The 22423-nt window shown below is 47.7% G+C and overlaps 1 protein-coding gene across 1 annotated transcript in view; it reads left to right on the forward strand.

The window, feature by feature from the left end:
- The window catches only part of CACNA2D4 (calcium voltage-gated channel auxiliary subunit alpha2delta 4), a 924019-nt gene that overhangs the window by 665705 nt on the left and 235891 nt on the right, over positions 1-22423 (forward strand). The window lies entirely within an intron of this gene.

Genomic DNA, 22423 nt, shown 5'->3' on the forward strand with positions numbered 1-22423 from the left:
AGACCCTGAGTGCAGCCTGACATACACAGACCCTGAGTGCAGCCTGACATGCAGAGACCCTGATTGCAGCCTAACATGCACAGACCCTGAGTGCAGCCTGACATGCACAGACCCTGATTGCAGCCTAACATGCACAGACCCTGAGTGCAGCCTGACATGCACAGACCCTGAGTGCAGCCTGACCTGCACAGACCCTGAGTGCAGCCTGGCATGCACAGACCCTGAGTGCATCCTAACATGTACAGACCCTGAGTGCAGCCTGACATGCACAGACCCTGAGTGCAGCCTGACCTGCACAGACCCTGAGTGCAGCCTGACATGCACATACCCTGAGTGCATCCTAACATGCACAGACCCTGAGTGCAGCCTGACATGCACAGACCCTGAGTGCAGCCTGACCTGCACAGACCCTGAGTGCAGCCTGACATGCACAGACCCTGAGTGCAGCCTGACATGCACAGACCCTGAGTGCATCCTGACATGCACAGACCCTGAGTGCAGCCTGACCTGCACAGACCCTGAGTGCAGCCTGACATGCACAGACCCTGAGAGCAGACTAACATGCACAGACCCTGAGTGCAGCCTGACATGCACAGACCCTGAGTGCAGCCTGACCTGCACAGACCCTGAGTGCAGCCTGACATGCACAGACCCTGAGTGCATCCTAACATGTACAGACCCTGAGTGCAGCCTGACCTGCACAGACCCTGAGTGCAGCCTGACATGCACAGACCCTAAGTGCATCCTAACATGTACAGACCCTGAGTGCAGCCTGACCTGCACAGACCCTGAGTGCAGCCTGACCTGCACAGACCCTGAGTGCAGCCTGACATGCACAGACCCTGAGTGCATCCTAACATGTACAGACCCTGAGTGCAGCCTGACCTGCACAGACCCTGAGTGCAGCCTGACCTGCACAGACCCTGAGTGCAGCCTGACATGCACAGACCCTGAGTGCAGACTGACATGCAAAGACCCTGAGCGCAGCCTGACATGCACAGACCCTGAGTGCAGCCTAACATGCACAGACCCTGAGAGCAGCCGGACATGCACAGACCCTGAGAGCAGCCGGACATGCACAGACCCTGAGTGCAGCCTGACATGCAGAGGCCCTGAGTGCAGCCTGACATGCACAGACCCTGATTGCAGCCTAACATGCACAGACCCCGATTGCTGCCTAACATGCACAGACCCAGAGTGCAGCCTGACATTCACAGACCCTGAGTGCAGCCTGACATGCAAAGACCCTGAGAGCAGACTAACATGCACAGACACTGAGTGCAGCCTGACATACACAGACCCTGAGTGCAGCCTGACATGCAGAGACCCTGAGTTCAGCCTGACATGCAGAGACCCTGATTGCAGCCTGACATGCAGACACCCTGAGTGCAGCCTAACATGCAGAGACCCTGAGCGCAGCCTGACATGCAGAGACCCTGAGTGCAGCCTGACATGCAGAGACCCTGATTGCAGCCTAACATGCACAGACCCTGAGTGTATCCTAACATGCACAGACCCTGAGTGCAGCCTAACATGCACAGACCCTGAGTGCAGCCTGACCTGCACAGACCCTGAGTGCAGCCTAACATGCACAGACCCTGAGTGCAGCCTGACATGCACAGACCCTGAGCGCAGCCTAACATGAACAGACCCTGATTGCAGCCTAACATGCACAGACCGTGAGTGCAGCCTGACCTGCACAGACCCTGAGTGCAACCTGGCATGCACAGACCCTGAGTGCAGCCTAACATGCACAGACCCTGATTGCAGCCTGACATGCAGAGACCCTGATTGCAGCCTAAAATGCACAGACCCTGAGTGCAGCCTGACATGCACAGACCCTGAGTGCAGCCTAACATGCACAGACCCTGAGTGCAGCCTGACATGCACAGACCCTGAGTGCAGCCTAACATGCACATACCCTGATTGCAGCCTAACATGCACAGACCCTGATTGCTGCCTAACATGCACAGACCCTGAGTGCAGCCTGACATGCACATACCCTGAGTGCAGCCTAACATGCAGAGACCCTGAGTGCAGCCTAACACGCAGAGACCCTGAGTGCAGCCTGACATGCACAGACCCTGAGTGCAGCCTAACATGCACAGACCCTGATTGCAGCCTAACATGCACAGACCCTGATTGCTGCCTAACATGCACAGACCCTGAGTGCAGCCTGACATGCACATACCCTGAGTGCAGCCTAACATGCAGAGACCCTGAGTGCAGCCTAACACGCAGAGACCCCGAGTGCAGCCTGACATGCACAGACCCTTGAGTGCAGCCTAACATGCAGAGACCCTGAGTGCAGCCGGACATGCACCTACCCTGATTGCAGCCGGACATGCACATACCCTGATTGCAACCTAACATGCACAGACCCTGAGTGCAGCCTAACATGCACAGACCCTCAGTGCAGCCTAACATGCACAGACCCCGATGTGGCCCCTATACAATCTGTCAAGTATACTCAAGTCTACCATGCAGCTGCACTGCCATTACTAGTGTAGAGTTGATATGCACCTGCCGTGCTGCAACCCTACACAAACTGCAGTGTGACTGCTGACTGCACGTGTGCAGGCTAAGATGCACATGCATTGCTGCTACCCGTGCACATCCTGCCAAGCATCTGGCCGTCTGCAGCCCGCCCACAGTCTCCCCGCCACCCCTATACAATCTGCAGTGCTGCTTCTTCACTCTGCCAGTCTATAGAGTACCGTGCCACCCCGATACAGCCTGCAGTGCAGCTACTTGAGGCTGCCAGTGTATGGGGTACCATGCCACCCCTATACAGCCTGCAGTGCAGCTGCTTCAGGCTGTCAGTGTACAGTGTACAATGAAATGAAATGAAATGAAATTTGATTTATAAAGCGCATGGCTGCCCTTAAGCGTCCCAGCGCTAACAAAACAAAGAACAGAAACAAACTGAGAGGGGTGCCGTTACTTAGAGGTCCTTGGGAAAGAGAAAAGTTTTAAGGGACTTTCGAAACTTAAGAAAACAGGGTTCGGTTCGGATCTGCCTGGGGAGAGAATTCCAATGTTTTGCCGTGTTTACCGTAAAACGGCGTCCCCCTGTGCGAGTCTTCCTCACTCTTGGGACTTTAGCTAGGTTTCCCAAATCCGACCGGAGAGCCCGGCTAGATTTATAGCGGCAGATCAGGCTCCTAAGAGCCGGGGGTCCTTTGCCCTGAAGCGCCTTATGGGTGATGCATAGCGATTTGAAAATAAGTCTTTCGCGTATTTGCAGCCAGTGAAGGGCTCTCAAGAATGGTCTGGCCGAAGATCTTCTTGGGGCCCCAGAGAGCATCCTGGCTGCTGCATTCTGCACCCGTTGAAGGATATTGGTGGTGGCTTCAGGTGCCGCTAAGAACAGGGCGTTGCTATAATCTAGTCTGGATGAGATTAATCCCTGGATCAGTAGTTTCCTGGACTGGAGAGGCAGGAGAGGCAGAACTTTCCGCACTGCTCAAAGCAGGCCAAAGCAGATGCCTGCAACCTTCTGTGCATGCGTCCTGAAGGTTAGATCGGGCTCAAACCACACCCCTAAGCTTTTAATTTTTTCTTTCGGTGTGGGCAGGTCACCATACAGGGAGGCCAAGAAGCTTTAGGGAGGGATGTAAAGTGATGGCCCAGGAGCATGATCTCTGTTTTTGCTCCATTAAGTTTGAGCCGCGAGCTAGTCATCCAGGAGAATATTCCGGCAAGGCAGGCTGAAAGATTGTCCAGACATCCATCTTGTTGGGTTAGCGAGACGACTAATTGGGTGTCGTCTGCATAGGTGACCGTTTTGATCCCAAAGGGGGCCACCACCTCCTCCAGTGGGGCCATATAAATGTTAAACAAGGTAGGGCTCAAAGAAGAGCCCTGAGGGACTCCACTCTGGAGGGGGGTCGATTTAGACAGAACACCGCTTTCCCAAATCCTGAACGATCGATTATTCAAAAAGGATTCAAACCATTTCAGGGCCATTCCTGTTATGCCCAATCTGGCGAGACGGTGGGCTAATATTTCATGGTCCACGGTATCGAACGCTGCACTTAGATCCAGGAGGATCACAACTGCGTATCCTCCTGAATCTAAGATGCACCTTGCCTCCTCTGCCACCACTATCAGGGCTGTATCAGTGCCCTGTCCCGGGCGAAAACCCGTTTGGGAGTCACTCAGCAGCCCATTGTTTTCCAAGAACCCCGAAAGCTGCTGGTTGACCATTTTTTCCGCAATTTTGCCCAGACCAGGTAGTAGTGAGATCGGGCAGAAATTAGCCAGGTCCGACGTATCAAGCCCCGGTTTCTTTAAAAGCGTTTTGACTCTGGCCTGTTTCCAGCTGGGTGGCACAACCCCACAGGCAAATGAGGAATTTAGCAGTTCTGTTGCTAGGGGGGCAATAGCATCTGCAATCTGCTTAAGGATATACATAGGCGCCGGATCAGAGGGAGATCCACTGTTCAAGGAAGATAAGGCTTTACAAAAATCCTCCCTGGTGATACAACTAAAAGAGTCCAACAAGGGGCCAGAGGTAGGTCCCAGGTGAGTGTCACCACAAGAGGTAGCGACGTTCTGTGGTAGGCTATCAAGGATTCTTTGTATCTTGGTATCAAAGAAATCCGCTAGCTGATTACATCTTGCTTCAGTGTATTCTTGGGAAATTACCGGGGAAGGGACCTTAAGTAGTTGTTTGACTATTTTAAACGTTTCTTTCGAGGAATTAGATGATAAATTAATTTTGTTCTCGAAGAAAGCCACCTGAGTTTTTTTCAGGGAGGTTTTATAGAGTCTCAGGGCAGATCGATATGCCGCTTTATTATTAACCGCCCAGTCTTTCCTCCATCTGCGTTCCAATTTTTTGCAGGTTTTTCTGAGATCTCTGAGCTCTGCAGTATACCACGGGGATTTAAAGGTACTACTTTTCTTTGTGACCATTTTGAGAGGTAGTACCACATCCAAGGAATTGTTAAGCCAATTACGAAAGCTTATATCTGCCACCAGAGGGTCTGATTCTACGACGGGCAGTTTGTTCTAGTGCTAGTGTCAGCTTTTCCACGGATAGCTTGGGCCATGCTCTCTCTGGAGTGCGGGGTAATGCTGCACGTCTCCCCTCTGTACAGATTTTCCAAGAGAATGGTACTAGGAAATGGTCCGACCATGGTACCGGCAGTGGGGGGCTGGTTATAAGCTGGTTGCTGTTTGAGAATATAGGGTCTAAAAGATGACCTTTGATATGGGTTGCCTCTTTATTTATGAGTTTCACTTTAAAAGATTTAAGGTCAGAACTAAGATCTATGGCCACTTTATCATTCGGGTCATCAAAATGCAGGTTCAGGTCTCCCAGAATCAAAAAATTAGGCGATAAAGCAGCTGCAGCTAAAGTAGATTCCAGTAAGGATCCTGCAAACTGTCTTATACAGCCCGGCGGGCGATAGATCAAGAATCCTGAGAGAGAGTTGGTAGGCGTTATTTAAATACTGAAGTGGACACTTTCTGAGTCCGATATATCACCATCTTCAATTCTACAAGTAAGTTTGTCATTGTAGATTATAGCAAGGCCACCTCCCTTCCCTTGTTGCCTATGATGATACTGGATAAAAAATCCATCCGGAAGGGCAGTGGTGATATCAAACTTAGAATTTGGGGATAGCCACGTCTCAGTTAAGAACAGTACGTCGAGATTGCCTTCCTGAAGCAAAAGGTTAATCTCTACGGAGTGCTTCGGTAGGGATCTACAGTTCAGAAGGGCCATCCCCAGATCCCTATAAACCTCCTTAGCAGTTTCCCCCGTTGAGATGGAATTCGGACAAAACTTGCACCGACTGAATTGTTTATCAGAACTCTCAAACTGGCGACACCGCGAGCCATCCTTGTCTTGTAGCCTCAAAAGATCTTCCTTAGAATATCCTATCTGCCGTTTGGAAGCCATGGGCATAGTAACTGGCCCTAGGCTGCGCGGACGGGAAATGACCTTCATTTTATAGCGCCCTGGCCGTCACTCGCCCGACCACTAGTGCGCTAACCCAGCCTTTCGCCCCAAGATGGCGGCCAAAGTCGTCGCCCCCGGGGAAGCTGCCTGTAACCGAGTAGAGCCCTGATTCGGCCCTCGGGTTTGCCCAGCAAAGAATATGTGAAGTGCCCCAAGGATCAGTGAACCAAGTCAGGTATAATTAAAATCAAATGCAAGCACACAAAAAAATAAATGATTTTTAAAATCCTCGCTGCCTCTTGGCAGGGGAAAGCAGGTACAGTGAGAATACGACCTAACTCCCGGCTTCCGCCTCAGGAGCTCTCTGTTCAAAGCAAGTTGTGCTGTTTACGCTTCGGTTCCCAATTTATAGCGCCCGGGCCGTCACTCGCCCGACCACTAGTGCGCTAACACAGCCTTTCGCCCCAAGATGGCGGCCAAAGTCGTCGCCCCCGGGGAAGCTGCCTGTAACCGAGTAGAGCCCTGATTCGGCCCTCGGGTTTGCCCAGCAAAGAATATGTGAAGTGCCCCAAGGATCAGTGAACCAAGTCAGGTATAATTAAAATCAAATGCAAGCACACAAAAAAATATATGATTTTTAAAATCCTCGCTGCCTCTTGGCAGGGGAAAGCAGGTACAGTGAGAATACGACCTAACTCCCGGCTTCCGCCTCAAGAGCTCTCTGGCTTATAGCTATATAGCTTGCAGTGCAGCTGCTCAGGCTGCCAGTCTACAGGTTACCACGTCACCCCTAGATAACCTTCAGTGCAGCTGCTTCAGGCTGCCAGTGTATAGAGTACCATGCCACCCCTATGCAGCCTGCAGTGCAGCTGCTTCAGGCTGCCAGTGTATAGAGTACCATGCCACCCCTATGCAGCCTGCAGTGCAGCTGCTTCAGGCTGCCAGTGTATGGGGTACCATGCCACCCCTATACAGCCTGCAGTACAGCTGCTTCAGGCTGCCAGTGTATAGAGTACCATGCCACCCCTATGCAGCCTGCAGTGCAGCTGCTTCAGGCTGCCAGTGTATGGGGTATCATGTCACCCCTATGCAGCCTGCAGTGCAGCTGCTTCAGGCTGCCAGTGTATAGAGTACCATGCCACCCCTATGCAGCCTGCAGTGCAGCTGCTTCAGGCTGCCAGTGTATGGGGTACCATGCCACCCCTATACAGCCTGCAGTACAGCTGCTTCAGGCTGCCAGTGTATAGAGTACCATGCCACCCCTATACAGCCTGCAGTACAGCTGCTTCAGGCTGCCAGTGTATAGAGTACCATGCCACCCCTATGCAGCCTGCAGTGCAGCTGCTTCAGGCTGCCAGTGTATGGGGTATCATGTCACCCCTATACAGCCTGCAGTGCAGCTGCTTCAGGCTGCCAGTGTATAGAGTACCATGCCACCCCTATATAACCTTCAGTGCAGCTGCTTCAGGCTGCCAGTGTACATGGCACCTTGCCATCCCTATTCAACATGCAGTGCTGCTGCTTCAGGCTGCCAGTGTACAGCGTAGAAAAGGGAGAGGAAACAAGAGGGGCTCCCGCCCTTTCTACCCTGGACCTTTCCAGGGATACCCTAATCACGGATACAACTGGCCGGTCATGGGGTTTCCCCCTTAACAAGGGTTCCTACATCCCCAGTATCAACAGCCACAGTTCCTCCAACCACAAGCTCTTTTTTAGGCAGAGGAAGGGGCAGAGGCAAACAGAAAGGCCCGCAGAGGGTGTTGTGGGAAGACCTGGACCAAGGTATAACCAGGAGCAGGACACAGAGCATGATGCCAGGAACGAGCAGGGAGGTTCACTAGTTGTCAACCTCTCCTCTGGCCCACTGTCAGTACCACAAGAAAAACTCTTGTACAGTGTGCTGGGTTTCATCCCAACGAATCTGCTTGATCACTTCCAGATCCCACAGGAGTTAGCGGCCTTCTTTAGAAGCATTAGACTCAAGGGGGCATATAACCAACGATTAGCGATATTTATCGCTAATGAGGCTTAGCAACGAATCTTTTAACGCTAAGTATCGCCGGAAATTATCGCAGAGATAACTTGCTATTAGCAAGGTTTATCTTAGAAGTGATAAAAATCCTCGCGCTAACTCCCAAAGAGAGATTATCGCTAGAAAACCAACGATAATCTCTTGAAGTTTGGCGTTAGCTTGATGATAGGGGCTCACAAACTTAGCCATGATATCCACCCTCCATAGGATATCATGGCTAAGTCAGGAAAATAACAGGTGTAAAAAAAGCAGCGCTAACCACGGTTAGCGCTGCTTTTTTATCACTAACAGGGTTAGCGAAATCCTCGATAATATGAGAAATGTCGCTTAACAACATTTCTCCTATTATTTTTCTCTGGAACGCCCCCTTTGCATCTCATTAGAGGTGCAAGGGGAACCGTAGAGAAAAAGGGTGCTAACATGCGAATTTGCGTGTTAGCACCCTGTTGCTGATAGGGAAATAATTTTATCTCCGCTTTCTTGGCTTTTAAAGCCAAAAAAGCAGAGATAAATCCCTTGATAATATGCCCCAAGGTCTTTATTGACAGGGTGGAGGAGAGGGAGAATCCAACAGGGGAAACCTTTTCGCCTAAAACACACATTCACTCCGCTAATTGCAACATTACCTCCAGAAGTTGCCAACTTCGAACAGGCAGACATTCATGATTTTGAGAATCTACAGAGGCAAGAGGCATGACCCTTCATAAATCTGGGTAACATGGAAAAAGACGCAGTGAGACAACTGAAGGAAAATGACTCAATCATCATCAAACCAGCTGACAAAGGGGGACCCGTCGTCATTTTGGACAAGACTACGTACACTGGTGAATGCAGGCACCGTCTTTCAGATGAAAGACACTACTAAATCCTGGGTAAGGACCCCACGGTTGATATCGCCAATGAAATTGCGACCCTTGTGGAGGAGGGCATAGTCAACTACTGGATCTCCAAACACGAGGCGCATTATCTGATTAGAGACCAACCAACAACACTGTATTTTTACACACTGCCCAAGATACACAAACCCACATGGTCTCCTACCTGGGAGGCCGATAGTGTCAGGGATTGGTTCCATATTGAAACCCCTCTCACAGTTTTGTGATTACTTCCTAAAATCACTTGTACAGAAATTACTAGCTTATCTTCAGGAAACACGGGACGTCCTAAACTTGATAAAAGAGATTGAGTTTGACCCCAACGGTGAGTTCCTACTGGGCCTGGACATAGAGGCCCTGTAAATGAACATAAGGCAAAGAGAAACCCTGTAGGATCCCAGAGCCTTCATCTTCAACCTGTCGGAGATTGCATTAATGAGGAACTTCTTCGAGTTTGAGGTGACGCTGTACCTGCAAACCCATGGGAATTCCATGGGTAGTATATTTTCCCCGAGCCTGGTGGGACAATACGTTGGCTCTTTTGAGAAAAATATGACCTTCAATGACCGAAATCCATAGGCATTACCATTTCTGGATCTGGTCATAAAATCCAGAAACAGGAGCCTCTCAACCAGGGTCTACCATAAACCAACAGATAAAAACTCCCTGCTGGCCTATGATAGCTTCCATCCAAATGCTGTCAGGTACAATCTCTCAGTAGGGCAGTTTTTCAGACTCAGACGTAACTGCACAGACAGGATGTCCTTCAACGAAGAGGCGGGCCGTTTAACCTAGAGACTACAACAGCAAGGAAACCCAAAATGGGTAATCGAAAAGGCCAAGAAAAGAGCAACCAATACCAACAGGGCTAATCTCCCTGAAAAGGTGGATAAGCCTACAATGAACAAGCCAGTATGTGTCACAACATTTAATACTGCCTTGCACCACATCAAACAGCTCATATTAAAAAATTGCTGCATACTTAGTTCTAATGGACTGGATGTTGAGAAGCCCTCATTCTCCTTCAGAAGAAGTGCAAACCTGAGAGACATTCTGGTTCATACCAGACCAAGGACCCACTGCCTGGAGCCTCGGTTTCATCAAGAACCTTACCGCAGTCCAGGGACATACGAGATGTGGTTTGTGCAATGTATGTCATCTTACAAAGAACACGAAAACGATGGATGGGGGTCCAGCATACCCATGGGAACAAATAACTCACACTAATTGCAACTCTGAATGTGTCATTTACCTTATCACGTGCCCTTGCAACAAGCAATATATAAGCATGACCACCAGAAAAGTCAAGACTAGTATAATGGAACACAGGAGCACCATTAGGTGCCATAACACAAGATTCACAACACATTACTTGGAGCAACATCACACAACAGGCAACATAGCTTGGACTGTGATTGAAAAACCAAGACTTGATTCAAACACAGGTGATAAAACGAGGTCACTGTTGCTAAGGTAGTAGAAGTGGGTCTATAGACTCAGAAGCACATGGTGGGCCTGAATGATGATATACCCTGGAAATCAATAACCAGCTGATATTCTTACTATTATGATTCCAACCCAGGGGGGCATATGTTGGGTACCGTACAGATGAAGCAAGGCTTTTTATTCACACACCATTGCCCACACTCCTGGGAGCTCTGCATCTATTTTACATTCGTATTAGCTTAGTGGAATAAGGGTCACTATATATATATATATATATATATATATGAACGCACAATCCACCAGTTGTCGGTCGATTAACGGCAAGCACACGAATATCCAGTTACAAAAGTGTTTATTTCCAAACCCCCCTCACCCTTGACAGACGCGTTTCGCTTTGAGGTTCGTCAGTGTCAGTTTGTGCCTTACATAAATCGCCATTTTAAACCCCACCAGACCTTACGAAAATTCAACAACATAAATGATGGTCAATTCTGGTAAACATGGTGGCCATTTTGAAGTGTCTTATTTACCATCTATTCCAATGTTTAAAAAAGGCGAGTATAAAGTGCTCTAGTGCAATTTAAAAACAGTGACAGCAACAAACATATCATTATACATATGCTGGCTCCAATTTCTGAAATGCACCACGTATTTTTACATTGTCCCATTATTTTTACATGAGGTATTTCGGTTCTCTTAGGACCTTATATTTTTTGCATCACGGGGTGTATCCCCTTATTTATTCCTAAATTACATTTTCTCCACCTATACCTATAAAAAATATATATATATGCTAATAGCAGAAGAATGATGGGGTGCCTCTCTTTGGTGACCATCGCGCATGTATCTATCCACACTTTTGAGGGTATCGTAGCCCTTTCACTGAAGTGTACCAGGGATATGTCTTCAAGTGAATAGCGCCCTTCATTGAACATGCATCATGGACATATCATGAAGTGAACACTAATCATTAACAGAACGTTTCTCCGTTATTACCTACAATATTAATATACTTAGGGTATCTGGTTTTGTTTGTTTAGGCAGGAGTGTCCACAAAACTCTGATGAAATAATAAAGGGAATAGGAGCGTCCATGGGGGTCGGAGTAGAGTTTTCAGACCTTCTCCCCTTCTTTATGTGTGATAAGTGTACACACTTTTTAATTTTTTTAATTTTCACAAGTGTACAGAGTACCATGCCACCCCTATGCAGCCTGCAGGGTAGCTGCTTCAGGCTGCCAGTGTATAGGGTACCATACCATCCCTATACAACCTGCAGTGCAGCTGCTTCAGCCTGCGAGTGTACAGTCTTCCGTGCATCTGCCCTGATGTTACCTCTGTAGAGGCAGCCTTACTTTGATCGGAATCATCTCTTAGCTTCTAGGTTTTGTAGAAATTCTTGCAAGCTACATTCCTGCGCATATTCCTATGTGCCCACCACTGTCCTTATCTCTGCTACATTGGTGCCATCAGCCCATGCTTTCAATACCATCGCTTCTTAAATCCAATTGCGCTTTGGTGGGCCTTTAGCGCGGTTGTCCCAGCTTAGTCTTGTGCAGACATTGTTGGTCCATGGCCAACTTAGACCTCAACCAACCCGCTCCAGCTTGCAGTCTTACTTCTTAATGCAAGAGCTTGAATTGCTTTCCTGGCTCAACACAAACTTATCCAAAATACCATGTTGCTGAATTCAGCATCAATTTTATCTTAACTGTTCAAGTAGTGACCCTCACTAGTCAAGTAAGAGAGTCACACAGCTCAGATAACGCCTTGCTCACCCACTTGGTAGCTTAGCACGAGCAGGCAGGCTTATCTCAGAGACAATGTTTACACACACACACCCAGTAACACTGTGAAAACATTACAAAATGACATCACTCCAGTTTAGAAAAATAGGCAATATTTATCTGAATAAAACAAGACCAAAACGACAAAACTCCAACATACGCAAGTCAAGATATCACTTTTAAAAGGTTAACTGCAATTGTAGTTCCTTAAAATCAATAGATACGCTTGACTAGGCCAAAGTACCTAGATGGATAAAAGTCTAACATGATGCGAGGCGCAAGGGAGGCTAAGCATCGGAAAAGCCGGCGATGTGTCAGTCCCTTACTGGTGCAAGGGAGGTGAGGCGTCTGTTCTTTTCTACCACAGGGGCGGTGATGGCGTTGTTCTCGTCACTATGCATTGGTTCCTTACTGCGGTGTCGATGACGAAAGCACCACTCAGGGACAGTGTATCGATGATGCATCGAAGTCAAGTCGTGCTGCGTCGGTTTAACAGGTTTGAAGCAGGCGTTGCGTCAAAGTCAGAGCGGTGCGTCACAGACTTAGGTGATGCAGTGCTCGAAATTCAGGCAGTGGCGATTCCTCAATGGTGCTGCGTCAGAATGCTGGAGCCTGTGTTGTAAGCTGCGGTTGGTGCGTTGAGCAGGAACCACGCTTCGGTGCAGGCAGCGCCAAATGGCTTTGGCTCCACTTGGCAAGACAGGACTTACAGCATGAGAGCCAAGGTGCTTGTAGGTGAAGTCTTTGATGGCCATGAGACTTTTTAACAGGAGGCAAGCTCAAAACAAGCCCTTGGAAAACCTCAGACAGCAGATGCAGAAAGCAAAGTCCAATCCTTTCCCTCCCTGGACAGAAGCAGCAAGCATCAGGCCAGCATAGCAAAGTAAACAGCAGACTTGCAGTTCCTCCTGACAGCGCCCAGCTTTTCTTCCTGGCAGAATGTCCTCAATCCAGAAGTGTTCTGAGTATATGGGGTTAGAGGTCCATTACTTATAATCATTTCAGCCTTTGAAGTATGCAAACCTCAAATGAAAGTCTTTATAGTGCACAAAGATCTTGCCTTTCCCTGCCCTGCTCCAGACACACTATGAGGGTATGGGGGTGGAGACGGCTTTGTGTGAGGACAGACATAGCCCTATTCAGGTGTTAGTGTAAACTCCTCCCACCACTCTAGCTCAGGAAGGCCCATCAGCCTGGTAATGGGCCATAAGGATATGTAGGGCACACCTCAGCTCCCCTTGTGTGACTGTCTAGAGTGAATGCACAAACAGCCCAACTGTCATCCTAACCCAGACATGTATTCAGCAGACAAACAGAGGCTCAGAATGTATAAGTAAGAAAATATCCACTTTCTAAAGGTGGGATTTTGAGACAAGCAATTTAAAAACCAACTTTCCCAAAATATGTATTTTCAAATTGTGAGTCCCGAAACCCCAATAGCCAAATCTCTATCTATTCCCAATTGAAAGATACACTTGTAAGATGTTAAAAGGTAGCTCCAATGCTAACCTATGGGAGAGATAGGCCTTGCTGTAGAGAAAAATTAAATTAGCCGTATTTCGCTACCAGGACATGTAAAACACAATAGTACATGTCCTACCTTTTAAATACTCTGCATCCTGCCCATGTGGCTACCTAGGGCCTACATCATGGGTGCCTTGCATGTAATAAGAGGGAAGGATTGGGCATGGCAAGAGGGTGCACTTGCCAGGTTGACATGGCAGTTTAAAACTGCACACATAGACACTGCAGTGCAGGCCTGAGACATGTTTGTACCGCTACTCATGTGGGTGGCACAATCAGTGCTGCAGGCCCACCAGTAGCATTTGATTTACAGGCTCTGAGCACCTATGGTGCCCTGTAATAGAGACTTATTAATAAATCAGATATGCCAATTGGGATAAAAAAAAACTCCAATACAATTCAGACAGGGAGCACTTGCACTTCAACACTGGTCAGTAGTGGTAAAGTTTCCACAGTCCTAAAACCAGTAAAAGCTAAATACAGCACACAATGAAAACAGGAGGTCAGAAGCAAAAAGACAGGGGAAACTATGCCAAAAGATGCCAGGTCTAACACCTAATAACGGGGCTGATTTCTTAAACTAAGGCTGGGTCCTAAAGGGCCACTCTGTCTGCAGTAGAGGGGTTGAGTCGCCTCCATAAACTTTCAGGAGGCACAATCATGGTCGTCTAGACCATTAAGAGGCAATAGTAACCACCGGCACACCAGGCATTACATCTGCAAATTTCACACAATGTTACTAATTCTGAGTCATTTTTTAAGCCGTCATCACAACAGGTTTTTGCCTATGGTAATCCCTTAATTGGTAGTTTTAGTAACTTACCATTTCTAACCTATGATTTCCAGCTTATTTAAAAAAAAATATATATTTTTTTAATTTTGTCAAATGTAGTCCTTTGTTTTCCTGATTTTCCTGAGTAGGACTCTACACAATAACCAAATTTGTTGGCCAGATACAAGTAGAAGCAGATTGAAGCATAGTGACCAAACATACACCACCTAATTGTTTAAACCTTGCGTTGTCTAACTCTTGCCTCAAAGATGTCCTACCTGAGACCCAAGAGTGTGAATAAAGTTCTAAGCAGCAGACTAGGCAAACCCCATTGTGCTATTTTTACCCCAATTTACCTCCAATCAACCTGATCCAATGCATGTGCAAAATCGAACTATTCCAGGTTCTTGAGATGGGGGTGAGTGCACAGATAGATAATCCGATTTAATTTTATGACGTAAGGATAATGAACAGCCGTTGATAGCCTGTTATTCACAAATACATTTCCACCATGTTAACTCGGATAACTTAGAAGCAGATTTCTCTATTCTTGAACTCTGACGGGTCCTGGAGAAGTCATTCTCTTCAGGCCATTCCTCACAGTGCATTCACACTTGTTTCGCCTAAGAATTTCCACAAGGGATCCAGTGAGGCTCTTTAGACAAAAACAGGAAATCACTGTAACAGTGATTTTGCTACAAAAATCCTCAAGAATGTATTTGTCTTCATAATCCCAGCAACTTTTGTGACATTGCCGTGAACATACGGCACGCAAGTTCACCGGCGTAACTTTTTAAAATCTATTCCTCTTCTTTTCCGTTGGTTGCCGGTGTAGGATTTGCATGTTAGAAAAACCTGTGTGAGAGTTAAGCGGCCGACGAAGATAAAGCTGACAAAATCCAGATTTTAGATAGTCTAGAGTTACTGCTGATCTAGACTTACCAAGCTGTCTAATAACTTAACCTGCTCTGCAGCTAGCTGTGTGCCAATGCTATTCCTCGTGCCAATGCACTGTCCTGTGCCAGAAGGAAGGCTAATGTTCTACACTTGTAACTACATCAAGCACTGCACGGCTCAAAGCGCTATCGGCTTCAGCAGCAGCCGCCAGGCACATCTTTCACTTTTAACCATGCAAGTGTCAGCTGGTTCCTTCCATAGCTAGCTGAGGCCCCAGTGCAGCCACTGAAATCAATGGGCATTGACAACACAACTAAAATAAGTTGGAGAGTGGTAATTACTGCCGTATTCAGCCTCCACTGGCCCTTACACGCTTAGGGTCCCATCACAAGCAGTCCTGTACACCATCATTGGGCAGTAATGCTGCTTTTGTGTTCGGGGCCCTTATGTGTCTTCCACTTCATTTGATCTCAGGTAACAAATTACATTTTAGTGAGGTTAACAGATTTAGCTGTAATCCTGTATTTATATTTTTGGTGGTCACGTACGATGGAAGAGTCCAGCGTCGGCTTGTCAGTGTGGGTATAGCTCAATTCATTAAGCTCTTTCGGCAAAGCTATACAGGTCTGAATTAATGCAGCTGACATCTTTCTGAAGAGTATAATATGAATGCCTCTGAGGTGAGCATTAAAACCCTTGCTTTCAGACCGCGACTCATCAGATTGTGGCATACCACAATGGCCATTGCCTGGCACATACGTGGAACCAGGGCAACACCCTACCATATTATCTCACCACTGAGACAAGAGCACTGAGTACTGTGTGTGCCACCCTCACAAAGTACTGACTAAGCACTCAGCACATATGTGCAGATCTCCGGCTTTTGTGGGGGTCTAAATGCAATGGGGCTGCCTTCCTGAGAGCGATTCATGTCTCCCTCATTGGCTGAGGCACTTCCCCAAAATGCCACACTAACTCTGGAAGGAAGAGCTATCCATTCACAAGACTGGCTCTTCTTGTACCTCTTTAAACCATTATAGTCTCACTATAAACCTGCAAGGTTTGATATACAAGCATAGACTTCGTTCCTCAATATGTTAACTGTAGCATGTGCTTGCTATCAATACACAACGTATTGAATAAATAAATAGCCTGTTATGAACCAACCAATCAGCATCCTTTAAAATACACAGTAGTGCTGATAGAAATTCAAGGTAACCAATTGCAATTGGTTTCTACTGGATCCCTTTTAATCATACGACCTTGAGGATACTGTGATAACTACAGCCAAATGAAGAAAACAAGGGAAATTCTAACATAGGAATAAAGTTTCCAACTGAAAGCAATATATACCTTGGTGTAACAATCACCAGTTCGGAGATGCAACTGGAAATCTTTATTACAAGTCAACAGAAACATCTGCAGATGAGTGGGTCCCAAAAAGCCATGCGTGCAGAAACTGTCCCACTAGAATTGACACCAGGAAGTGTCTGCTTTCAAACGCTGCTCGTGTCCTACACCAGACTTTCAGGCACTTCTGATCTTTCGGCACTGGACAGGCTGATACTTGTAGGTGCACTTTCCATATTATAGGTAACCTCAGTATGTTTAAGGATGTTGGCTGAAACAGAAAAGTGGCAAAAAGTTACCCATACGGTATCCTCCAAGCTAGGCTCCTGCTGTGGAACTGTCTTATGCAGCGGCTATCTGCACACTTTCCATAGTTCACCTGCATGCTCTGAGATTCTATGTGTTTTTTGTGCAAGGATTTCTAACAATTGGCTCGCTTTTACCAAAAATCTGACCATTTTAAAGATAAAGTCTCAGAAAAACAGAAGAGGGTCCCCGGGTTCCAAAAATGTAGTGAGAGGAGGGCAGGGAAAATCACAGAACAGTAACAACAAACCTCCCCCTAATAGTTAATATATACGTGGAACATCCAAACATAGGAAAAACATCATTGTCCCACAGATAGTATTCTTTTCTTCATGTATTACATCAAAAAGCTTTTTTGGCGTTATATACACAAATTCAATTATAACAAATCTTAATCATTCCTATAAATAAAATCACCAGAACAGCCCCACCATGACCTGTACAAAATCATACCACCACCACAGCTCGCAAACACACCAAACAACCCAGACATACCTCAATAAAGCAAAAGACAACAATACATCTGACAGACCATTGTTACAGATATCGCACAATAAATATTTCAAAACATAATAGAACAACAGACAAACAGCGCGTGTGTTTGCGAGTTGTGGTGTTGCTATGTGTGTGATGATTTTGTACTATTTCATGGTGGGGCTGGTTTAGTGATTTTATGTATAGGAATGATTAAGATTTGTTATAATTCAATTTGTATATATAACTCCAAAAAAAGATTTTTGGTTAAATAAACGAAGAAAAGAATACTGTCTGTGGGACAATTATGTTTTCCTATGTTTGGATGTACCACGTATAAAACTATTAGAGGAAGGTTTGTTGTTACTGTTCTGTCATTTTAAGGATGAATCCTACATCTACGGTAAAATAGTCACTCCCTGGAATGCTGTCCCAGTAAGATATCACAGCAGAGTTTGGTCCAGACAGTGCCAAAGAGAAGTAGTTGTCACTAGGGCTGCAGGGGCAGTGGCACCGCTGTCCAGGGTGTGAGGAGCTCTCTGCGTCTCAATTATGGCAGTATTTTAATAATAAACGGAGATTAAGGGGGCCATCTCCCTTGCTTGCACTGGGTCCCATGACCCCTCTGCTATGTCTCTAGGCTCAGCTTAGCCTGGAAAATCATTCCCTTTGTACCCATTTTATTATAGGCGATGGCTATCTACAACAGGCAGATGTTGAAGTTCAAAACACCCCATAGAACCTGAGTCCATTCCTGTCTGTGCACGAGACACAGGTCCAGTGTTGTCATCACTGGGGACGGCCTTGGGGGGGGGGCGTCATACCAAATGACGCCATAACTTCCGGATGCAGAGAATCGTGTGCAGGACTCTGACGTCATCGACGGGAGACTGTCCTAGAAGGGTCTCCAGGTTCTGATTACAAGTCAGCTTTTAGGCGGCGAAATATCATTTCACGCCCGCCTGCGGGGAAAAGGCTGCAGAAACACGGACGCGTCCTGTAGGGCCAGGCCCAACAAGCACAATCAGATGAAATACATTCCCGTTTCTTGGAAAGACGACGGCGACGTTTCAGGTGCTTTTAATGTCGAAATGTGGGACTTCTGAATGCACGCACGCTTGTCTAGCAGGCGTGCGCACCTGTTGGCAATCAAAGCCCTCTCCTGACGTGTAGCCGACATAAGAAGGCTCCGGTTGTGAGGCCACAGGTGGGGATGGAGCAGTCTGTTGGCTGAATTGTCAACTTCCTTCCCAGCACACTTCTGCCCCAGTGAACAAACTGTGCTCTCCTGGGCAAATCAATTGATCTCAGCTCCCCAGTGTATACATTAGGAAGACTTAGGGACAGACAGACATATGAAAAAGGGGCATTTAAAATGCACAGGTAGTAGATGGTATAAGAATCGTGCACACGTGCATGCGACCCACATAAAATTTTCACCCACCCCAAATACAGACTTCGCCCAGCGCACCACCGCTCATAAAGGGTCAGACCCTTCGCCATCCCCCGAGGACATCCCTGCGTGCCCCCCGGCCCCCGGATGCCCTCGCGACACTCACCCCCTCCATGCTCCCGGCCAGCTCTGGGCACCGCGCGCTGCCTGGCATCAGCCGCCCCTCTGCCCGCTCTCGGTCCCTGGCACGGCGATCACCCAGCCATCCGAGGCCGCAAGGGGTTAAACGAAGGATGCAGGCGGAGCGTTTCTTCTCATTTTTAGCTCAGATTTGCCGTCCACGGGCGAGGCTGGCGGCGATGGAGAGAGCAGCGACGGAGCCCGGCTCGGAGGCTGCAGCCGTGCTCCAGGGGTCCCGGCCCCCCGGATCCCAGCGCAGCGCCGCTCGTTAGAGCGGGGTGACCTACATTAGAAGCAGATCATGGCGACAGCTTTAGACACGGAGCTCGCGGAAATAAATTAACACTCACTCACGCGCGCGCACGCGGACGAGACGGAACATTCCCTCTTCGCCACCCCGTTTCTGCAGACGATACCAGAAAGTATCTGTGGGGGGCGGTGGGGGTGGGAGAGGAACGGCACAGGAAGCAGGGCAAGGGGTGGGAAAGCGACTTCGTGTAGGTGTGCACTTGTGCATATGCAGGCAAATATGTGACAAAAAAACACACAGTGGCGTAACTCAAAATAAGGGGGTCTCCCTGCAGACTGTGGTGAGCGGCCACCTAGACCCCCCCCCCCAAGTATTGCAGATATTCATAGGCCTTAGTTTGAAAGAGGGCCCCTGGAGCGTGTCGCAAGGGCCTGCCTTAGACCACGACCTCAAGCCGTGCTCCCGCGTTTATTCTACTCCTGCCTGTTGGGCTCACCAGTGCACCCCCATATTCTACTAATCAGTAGCATCCCAAACCCTGGCCCGCCTGGCCTTTACCTTCTTCGTGTACCTCACTACTTGACTCTATAGACTATGGGCCTGAATACAAGTTGGTCGGCTTATTCCCTAGATGCGTCACGTTGTAAATACGGCGCAACGTGACGCATGGTTTACGCCGCTGCCGCATCACAGAAGTGACGCAACGGCGGCGCAAATTAGGCGCACAGAGCTCGTAAATCTGCCCCCCTGTATTTACCATATCATGTGGATTTTGGTACGTTAATCACCAAAATCCGCAGGTTATTCCCCACCAACACACAATAGGTGTTATTTATAACAGTAGCAGGAACTGTCACCAATGTACAGTCATGAGGTAGAGCAGTAGCAGGGTCTTTATTTATCTCACACGATAAATCATGTACCCTGTGGTATCATTAATTATCAGGAACGATAGATAGCACCTACTCTCCTAATCAGGGCCTAACTCTGCAATTGACAAATATCTAAAACAAAATACTTTAAAATGTATATGTGTTCTAGCATGTGGTACCTGATTGTGCATGCACATTTATATGTGTGTGCATTTTTATATGTGATGTCTAGAGGTCAAGAAGCTCCACTGTCTGCCCATTCAAAAGAGAGGCCAATTCAAGATGCTGATCCCCACCTACAAAGCCCTCCACGATCAAGGACCAGCGTACAACAACCAACGCATGAACTTCCACCAACCTTCCAGACACCTGCGCTCCGCTTCCCTCTCCCCCACTCACACTCCCACATCTGCCGAAAAAACAGTGGAGGACGCTTCTTCGCCTAACTCGCGTCCAAGTCTTGGACTAGCCTCCCCCTTCCCTTCTGGACCTCACCCTGTCTTTCAGAGTTCAGGAAGAGACTCAAGACCTGGCTATTCAAATGAACATCTCGAAGCGGCAGCCCTAAGCGCCTGGATACTCTCATGGGTGATTAGCCGCGCTTTACGAATGCTGTTTGATTGATCGATTGAGAGCCATTTGTGCGTGCAGTGTTGTACAAGAATATGTGGGTGTGGCATGTGAAATTTCCTACTAAGGGGCCTGATTATGAGTTGAGGCGTTCTATATCGCCCCTGATAAATAAGGATACCACAGATTACATTATTTCTTGTGTGTGACAAATAACACCAAGTATGAATTTCTGGGGGAATAACATGAGGATTTTGTTGTTGAACGCACTAAAATCCGCATGACAGAGTAATTACCACATGTTTTCCATGTTGAATTTCGGCCAGTGTGACCTGCTGAAATTTAACAAATGTTGGGTTATTTAACACATCTCATAAGCATCGGATGTGTTAAATAGGAGCAAACTCGTAATTCCATTCCATGTGTAAACAGGGGTTAACGCACAAGACAGAATTTAACAAGCCCCTTACAATTAAGCCCTATGTATATTTATGAAGCATTAAATCCATAAATAAGGATAGTTGTGCTTATCTATTCTGCCCATTTCCTGCCCACTCTTTTCCCACAAGGTCTGCATGTTCTTTAGGGTGGCTGTTGCTTTCTCACTACTTTTCAGATTTATGTGAATTACATATGAGACATTTCAAGGCAGGTTCTTACACTCCTGCATATTGTCCTGAGGTAGAGCAGTTGCAGAATCTTGCACCGGTGCATATTGTCATGAGGTAGAGCAGTTGCAGGGTCTTGCACAGGTGCATATTGTCATGAGGTAGAGCAGTTGCAGGGTCTTGCACCAGTGCATATTGTCATAACATAAGAGCAGTACCAGGACCTTGCACCAATGCATGATGTCATGAGGTGAATCAGTCGCAGGATCTTGCACCAGTGCAAAGTGTCATGAAGTAGATCAGTACCAGGACCTTGCACCAATGCACAGTGTCATGAGGTAGAGTAGTTGCAGGGTCTTGCACTGGTGCATGTTGTCAAGAAGTAGAGCTGTCACAGGATTTTGCACTGGCGCATATTGTCCTGAGGTAGAGCAGTTGCTGGGTCTTGCAACGGTGCATATTGTCCTGAGGTAGAGCAAAAACAGGGTCTTGCACCAGTGTATATTGTCAAGAGGTAGAGCTACAGCAGTAGCAGGGTCTTGCACCGGTGCATATTGTCCTGAGGTAGACCAGTGGTAGCATCGTTCACCGGTGCCGGTGCATATTGACCTGAGGTAGAGAAGTAGCAGGACCTTGTACCAATGCATAGGGTCATGACGTACAGCATTCGCAGGATCGTGCAATGGTGCATATTGTTAAGAGGTAGAGCAGTAGCTGGATCTTGCACTGGTGCATATTGTCCTGAGGTAGAGCAGTAGCGGGGTCTTTCACCGGTGCATATTGTCCTGAGGTAGAGCAGTAGCAGGGTCTTGCACTGATGCATATTGTCCTGAGGTAGAGCAGTAGCAGGGTCTTGCACTGGTGCATGTTGTCCTGAGGTAGAGCAGTAGCTGGATCTTGCACTGGTGCAGATTGTCCTGAGGTAGAGCAGTAGCGGGGTCTTTCACCGGTGCATATTGTCCTGAGGTAGAGCAGTAGCAGGGTCTTGCACTGGTGCATGTTGTCCTGAGGTAGAGCAGTAGCTGGATCTTGCACTGGTGCAGATTGTCCTGAGGTAGAGCAGTAGCGGGGTCTTGCACCGGTGCATATTGTCCTGAGGTAGACCAGTGGTAGCATCGTTCACCGGTGCCGGTGCATATTGACCTGAGGTAGAGAAGTAGCAGGACCTTGTACCA

This window comes from Lissotriton helveticus, chromosome 1_1 (genome assembly GCF_964261635.1).
Source record: "Lissotriton helveticus chromosome 1_1, aLisHel1.1, whole genome shotgun sequence".
In the NCBI taxonomy this organism is placed as follows: Eukaryota; Metazoa; Chordata; class Amphibia; order Caudata; family Salamandridae; genus Lissotriton; species Lissotriton helveticus.